Source organism: Octodon degus, unplaced genomic scaffold (genome assembly GCF_000260255.1).
Source record: "Octodon degus isolate 3935 unplaced genomic scaffold, OctDeg1.0 scaffold00494, whole genome shotgun sequence".
NCBI classification, from domain to species: Eukaryota; Metazoa; Chordata; class Mammalia; order Rodentia; family Octodontidae; genus Octodon; species Octodon degus.
The window spans coordinates 32,619-40,804 of record NW_004525070.1 but is presented as its reverse complement, the minus strand read 5'-3'; positions in this window follow the sequence as shown (position 1 = coordinate 40,804).

Here is an 8,186-nt window from a genome sequence, read left to right as displayed (position 1 = left end):
TTTTTTTCATCAGGTCTTTAAACTTTCAGGGGATAATATTTTTGTTGTTGTTTTTCATATATTGTAGGTTGAAGTCCTTTGTCTGAATGATATTTGGATAAGATTTTTTTCTTCAAATTTGTGGGGTTTCTTTTCACTCTGTTGGTGATTTTTTTTACATGCAGAAAATTTCCAACAAGATGTGATTCCAGTTTTTGATTTTTTGAAGTATTTCTCATACATTTTGTTCTGTGATCATGAACTATTTGCCTACCCCTATCTTCAAGATTTCCACTTACTTTTTCTTCCAGTAGATTTATTGTGTCTATTTTAATGTTTTGATGTTTAATCATTTTAGCCTTTGTTATAGTTTATCGTGATATACCAAGGTATAATTTTAATTTTCAGTATGTGGAGAGCCAGTTTTCCAGAACCACTTGTTAAACAGGTAATCTTTCTTCCTCTGTACATTTTTTCCTATTTGACAAAGATAAGGTGGCTCAGTGTGTTTGTAGTTATAACTTCATCATCTAATCTGTTCCATTGATCCCCAGGTGTGCTTTTCTGCCAGTACCATGTGATTTTATCACAGTAGCTTTGTAGTATAAATTCAAGTAGGGATTATAAATCCTCCTGCCTTATCTTTGTTGCCCAAGCTTGCTTTTGCTATTCAAGTTCTTTTCTTTTTCCAAATAAATTTTAGGATGTTTTCAGTAGATCTATGCAGTATGTTGTTTGTGTTTTGATAGGGATTGCATTAAATCTGGTTAATTTTGGGAGTATGGCCATTTTCACAGTATTGGTTTTTCATATACAGGAGCAAGAAATTTCTTTTCATTTTCTGAAATATTCTTTGATCATTTTTCAGAGTACTGTAGTTTTTTTTTCTATCGATTTTACTTTGTTAGATTAATTGCTAAATATTTCAATTTTTGGATTCTATTGTGAAGTGTATTGTTTCTCTAATTTTTCTCATTGTGCTTGTTATCTGTGTAGAGGAATGCTGATGATTTTTTGCCCTGACTTTTTATTCTTCTCTGTTATTGATATTTTTAAAATTAAATCTAAGATTTTCTTGGTCTTTCCAAGTAGGGTATCATGTTACCTGTAAGTAATACTAGTTCAAATTCTTCCTTACCTATTCTTTTTTTCCCTTACCTATTATTGCTTTTATTCCTTTCTTGTCTAATAGCTCTAGCTAATGATTTAAGAACTACATTTAACAATACGGGTGATAATGGAAATTCTTATTTTTTACCCTATTTTAGAGTAAAAGATTTCAGTTTTTCTCCTTTTAGAATGATGTCGGCTATTGGTTTCACAGAGATGGATTTTATCAGATTGAAGCTCAGTCTTTCTATTCCAGTTTTCTGTAGGGCTTTGATCATGAATGAGTGTTGAACTTTGTCAAAATCCTCTTCTGCATCTATTAACATGATCATGTGGTTTTGGATATATTGTTATAGTGTATTATATTTATGGATTTGCATATGCTGAACCATCCTTACATCACTGGGATAAATCTTATCTGGTCATGGAGTGTAGTCTTCTTAAAGATTTGTTGTATTCTGTTTTCTAGTATTCTATTGCGGAGTTTTGCATCTATGTTCATGAGGGAGATTGCTGTGCAATTGTCTTTTTTGGTGGACACTTTGTCTAGTTTTGGCTTCAGTATAACACTTGTCTCTCAATGATTTTGAGAGAATTCATTCCTTTTCAATGTCATTGAAGAGTTTGAAGAGTATTGGGATTGCATTTTTTCTAAATTTCTTCTAGAGGGCTGGCCAGATAGCTCAGTGGATAAAGCACCTGCAAGCAGGTGCAGGGGCTGGGGTTTTGATCCCCAGGCTTGCCGTGCTGGCCCCACCCCAGGGTGCACTGAAATGACAATTGAGACTGGACGCGGTGGCACACACCTGTAATCCCAGCTCTTGAGAGGCTGTAAATAGGCATATCACTTTGGGTCTGATCTAGTAGTGTGACTCTGATCACCCTGTAGACCCTTCCCTAAAATTAAAAAAATAAATTCTTGTAGAGCCTGGGAAATATAGCTCAGTAGAATAAGCACCTGCCTGGCAAGCGCAAGGTCCAAGTTCAATCCCTGGTACCTCAAAAAAACAAACAACATACAAACAAACAAACAAACAAAAAAAACATATTTTACTTTTTTCGTTCCCAGAACACCCATGGCTCATGATCCTAAGAAGCATCTGAAATGGGTAGCAGCTCCAAAGCATTGGAAGCTGGATAAACTGAATGGTGTGTTTGTTCCTCATTCATCTACTGGGCCCCACATTTGAGAGAATGTCTGCCTCTCATACTCTTACTGATAAACAGATGTAAGTATGCCCTGACTGGCAATAAAGTGAAGATCTGCATGCAGCGTTTCATTAAAATTGATGGAAAAGTGTGAACTTATATAACCTACCCTGCTTGTTTCATGGATGTTATCAGCATTGACAAGACTGCAGAGTATTTCCGTCTGATCTATGACACCAAGGGGCACTTTGCTGTTTACTGCATTACACCCAAGGAGGCCAAGTATAAACTATGCAAAGTAAGGATGTTTGTGGGCATGAAGGGAATCCCACAATTGGTGACCAATGATACACCATTCGCTACCTTGATCCCTTCATCAAGGTGAATGACACCATCTAGATTGACTTAGATACTGGCAAGATTACCAATTTTATCAAGTTTGCCACCGGTAACATGTGCATGGTGACTGGAGGTGCCAACTTGGGAAGGATTGGAGTGATGACCAACAAGGAGAGACATCTTGGCTCTTTTTATGTGGTCCATGTGAAAGATGCCAATGGTAACAGCGTTGCCATATGTCTCTCCAACATTTTTGTTATTGGCAAAGACAGCAAACCATGGATTTATCTTCCCCAGGGAAAGGGAATCTGCCTCATCATTGAGACAAGAGGCTAGCAGCCAAGCAGAGTAGTGGGTGAACAGGAGAGAAATCATCTGTACTACAGCGTAATGACACATTAAAAAAGCAAAAAAAAAATTAAAAAATATATTTCTTGTGGAATTCAGCTGTGAATCCATGAGGACCTTCGAATTTCTTTGTTGGTAAGTTTTTCCAGTTCAATTTCAATTTCTTTGGCTGGTATTGGGTTATTCAGTTTTCATATTTTGTTGATTTAGTTTTGGTATTTGTATGTATCTATGAATATGTTCATTTCTCCTGGGTCTTCAATTTTGTGAGAGTGAAAATGTTTGAAATAGCTATTGATGATCTGAATTTTCATAGGACGTATAGTAATTTTTCCTTTTTCATTCTTTATTGCTTGAATTTGAGGATTTTTTCCCTGTTTTTCATGAAGTGCTTAGAGATTCATCAATTTTATGTAATCTTTCCCTTAAGGCAGCCTGAAGTCCACAAAAAAATCACAAAAAACCCAAAAAAAACCCCCCAAAAACAAAAGGCAAAACAAAACAAAAAACTTCTCAAAGCAGATTTTTGATTCATTGATTTTTTTTGTGGTTTTGTCTCAATTACATTAAAATGTGATCTGATCTTTATAATTTTCTCTTGTGTTTGGACTTTTAACTTGTTTTGATCTTCTTTTGCTAAAAGCCTGAGTTGCAGCATTAAGCTATTTATTTGTTCTTGCTGCTTTCCTAATGTGTGAGTTCATTGTTAAAATTTCCCTCTGAGAACTACTTTCATTGCCTCCCACAAACTCAGGTAAATTGTACTTGAATTATCATTGGATTGTAGATATTGTTTAATTCCTTGTTTAATTTCATCTGCTACCTATTGGTTGTTGAGGAGGGTGTTATTTAATTTCATGATTGTGGGCTTTTTTACATTATTTACGTGTTCTGTTGTTGATTTCTAGTTTTATTGCACTGTGGTGAGATATATGCATGGAATAATTTCTATTTTCTTGCTTTTACTTAAGTATCATCTTTTGACTAGTATATGGTCTATTTTAGAGAACATCCTATGTGCAGCTGAAAAGAATATGTATTCACATGTTGGGAGCATCTGCACTGTAGATGCTCGCTGACTCCAATTCTTCAATTGTTTGGTCCAGTTCTGCTACCTCTTTACTAATTTTTTTTCTCCTTGACCTATCTTTTTTTATTAAGATACCACACACATTTTATTATTGAATTAATGTTACAATATGGCAGAGTATGGTTATACATTTACAATTCACCTGCCTTTTTATGTTTACAAATTTTTCTATACAAATGAAAACTTTTCTTTGCTTCATTTTTTCCAACATTCCAACATTGCTGTTATGTAATATTATGCTAAATGTCTTGTCAAAATCAAACCCAGAACCTCACCATACCACTTTAGTAGTAAGGCAATACATTTAACAGTCATAGTCCAAATGCTTACTCTACAATACACTCTCTCCAGCCCATTAAATTTCCTCTTTTGCTATTGGAACATCATTGAATATAAAATTAGCCATCTAATTTTCCTTCTCAATAACTTCCCATTCATCTCAAAATAACACCAAAATTTATTCAAGGGGCCACACGACCTACAATTTGCCTACCTTTCCCATCATGCATGAGTTTGCTAGTGGCTACGAAGACAGTGTCACAGACAATAGAGGGAATATGAACTCAAGATGTGTGCTGGGTCATTTTCTTCTCAAGCCTTTCCTTGGCTTATGGATGATTGTTTTCTCTCTGTGTCTTCACATTGTCTTTGTCAGTCCCTTCTGTATATAAATTGCTTCTGATAATAGCACCATGTACACGAATAACCTCATTTTAACTTAAATAACTTTTAAAGATGATTTCCACAGCTGTGAAATTCTAAAATATTGAAAGTGGGGCCAGTGTGATAACCAGTAGTCTAAAGCACCTGCTTAGGCAAGCTTAGACAAGCACAGAGACTGTGGTTCAATGCCACATGCTGCACCACTTTACCCCCAGTACAAGCTGAGCTGACCAAAAAAATGTATTGGAAGTGAGTTTCAATTTAAGAGGGTAAATTTAAGAGGGTGTCCAAAATGCAGCCCTTAAACAGCTTCCTCGTGAACTCTCTCTGCCACTGTCCCTGGTCTGGCTGGAGTGCAATTCTTTTTCTAGAGAAATGCTATATCATGGTTTTTGCTGATTCTTGTGGTGACAGCAGTCCTGGAGTCTAAACTTTTAGTCCTTTGCACATTTAGACTTTTACTTAATCCAGAAATGCCTTCCTGGGTATCTTATGTGAAGTAAACTTCTTAGTGAACACAAACTTTCTCATTACCTTTATTTTTATTCACAACATTTATCACTCTCACATACAGTGTTGGGTGTGTGTTGTCTGCTCTTTTTGTTCTGTGATCTTAGGCTGTAACATGTATTTTTCAAGACCGGTAATGTTTACTATGAATGTGCTTTGTCTACAGCAGATGCTTAATAAACTTGAGATTTCTGCTATTGTGCACTGTGTCCCACCCATGGATACTGTGCTGTCCTTTTATTGGATCTGTCTGTTTCTGAGCACATTCACAGACCCTGGGATTTTTCTCCATGACTGCTCACCTCCCGGGTCCAGATCTATCACTTTTGAACTCATCTAGATGTGCCTGGCTTGGGTCTGGCTGCTGTGCTCAGCTTCTTCCTGCTGCTGCCATGGAAGTGAACCTGCCTTGCCCCTCAGGCAAGATGTTCAGCTCCTGGATTAGGTGGGTGGGTCTGGCCACTAGCTTCAGTGCAAATGGCTCTGCTTCAGGGTTCCACACCAACCCTGTCTGATGGAGGAGGTTCAGGCAATTGTGGTGAAGGTTTTATACTACAGTGTGCACCAGGCCTGGGCTCTGGTTGGAAAGGGATTTCGGGAGCGGCGAGCAGGCAGATGGTCCCACACACATTCTGGGCCTGGGATCTGTCTGGAAATGACCTATCTTTATGAGATGAGGAGATGTTAAGTTACCCTGTTAAGATATTGTTATTGGTTATTAGACATCTTATGTCCATTAAATTTTGTCTTATATAGTTTGGTGCTCCCATATTTGGTGCATACATATTCATGACTTTTATCTCCCCTTCTTGAATTTTTCTCCTAACCAGTATTTATTAACCTTTTTCATGTCATTTGATTATTCTTGGTTAGAAGTTCAGGTTTTCTATGTACAGGATAGCTCTTCCTGCTTTTTCTCTGAGATTTTGGAGCACGTAGTATTGTTTTCCATTCTTTGAGTTTTAGCCTATGAATTTCTTTTAGGGTTTGATATGTTTCTTTTTTTAAAAAAATGTTTCTTGTTTTCTCTGTTTTATTTTAAATTTTATGTATTTGTACAGGGTCTCACTATGAGCCACAGACTCATAGTGATCTTCTTGTTTCAATCTCCCCTGAGGTGGGATTACAGACATGCACTATGATGCCTGGTATTATTGCCTAGCTAGGCACACCTGAGGTGGGCCTCACATTCCATGAGAAACTGGGGATGGAATCTGGGTCCTTGTGCTTTCCTAGGCAAGTGCTTAGACCACTAAGCCATCTCCACGGCCCTAGATGTGCTTCTTGTAAGCACAGTGGATTTTCATCCACTCTGCCAATCTATTTCTTTTAATTGGTGAATTGAGTCTGATGGTTTTAACTGATACGTATTGGCTTATGTTTGTCATGTTATTTTTTTGCTGTTGGTTCACTTCATTACTCCTGGTTTAATTATTTGCTCTGTTTGGTGAGTTCTTTCTGTTGTCTTTGGAGTTGTGGTCATTTGATCCCATTCTAGAATGTCTTTTAGTATTCTGTGCTGTGTTCATTTGATCATCTTGAATTTTTTAAATTGTTCTTTTTGATAGAAGTATTGTAACTCTCCATTAAACTTTATTTATTCTTTAATGTATTTGGTTGTTGCAATGTCTTACTATGAAGCTCAGACTCATAATGATCCTCCTATTTTCAGCCTCCCAGTGCTGAGATTACAGGCATACACCACTATGTCCGGACTCTGTGCCTGGCTCAGCCCTCCCTGGGGGAGGGGATGGAGCAGCATTTGGTGCCAGGGATAGAACTATAGTCCCTGCACTTGCCTAAGCAGGAACTTTAGTCTATTGAGCTATCTCACCTCCATTAAACTCGAAAGAGAGTTTTGCAGGGTACAACAGTCTAGGTAGGAATTTCTTTTCTTGTAAGACTTGAAATGCTGTGCTCCATGTTCTTCTTGACTTGGTAGTTTGTGAGGGGAAATCTGCTGTTTTTCTGATTGATTTTCCTTTAAATATGATCTGTTTCTTTCCTCTAGCATCTTTTAGTATTGTTCTTGTGCTGAATTTCTGGGATCTTGATTATTATATGTCTGCACGTAGCTTTAGTTGGGTTAAAAATATTTGGAATTGTTTATGACTTGGTTATCTGAATGTCAGATTGTTTCCCCATATTTAGGAAGTCTTCAGCTATTACTTCTGACCATGTTGTTTTTATGTCATTTGTATTGGCTCCTTCTTTCTCATTGGTACCTGTTAGTCTTATGTTCATCTCCGTATCATTTTGCAGATGTTGGATTACCATTTGCTGGATTCTGCTTGTTTTTAAGATATATTTCCTACCATTTTGCTACTGCAACAGTGCCTTCAGTGTCTGAAATTCTATCTTCATTTTCATTCAGTTTTGACAACTTTTAAGGGAGTTTTAAATTTCCTTCATAGATCTTTGAATCTCCTTCATGCTTTCTATTTTTTCCCCTGTATTGCTCATTCAAAGTTTCCATCATTTTTCTATTCTACTCTATCTTTATCAGTATCTTCTTTAGAAACACTTAGTAATTCATTATAGTTATTTCATTTTTTAGCGGATAGAGTATTTCTGATCTGATTTTTCTATACCCTTCTGCAGTTGTTTTTTTATTTTAGTTGCTAATATTTCAGAGTTTTCCAGTGTGTGACTTCCAGTTTCTTCTATGCTAGTGTTTCTAAGATTTGTTCTGGTAGGCTCAGAGATTGAGATTGCATTTTGCTCCTTCAATTTTCCATTTTCTATTTCAGAGAGAGCACTTTATTTTGATTTTTGTGCTAGCTTTTTTGTGAATGTTTGATAGAAGGTCACTGTATCACTGGAACTAAACCTCTCTGTAAAAAGTTTTTTCTTTAGGTTTCTATTTTTTTTATTTATTTTAATGAGGAAAAAAGATAAAATTGCATAAAATGTTTCAAAACAGATTAGAAGTGCAGTTACAATAACTAATGCATTGCATATTGTTGTTTTCAGAATAATTATTCAGAGGACAAGGTGT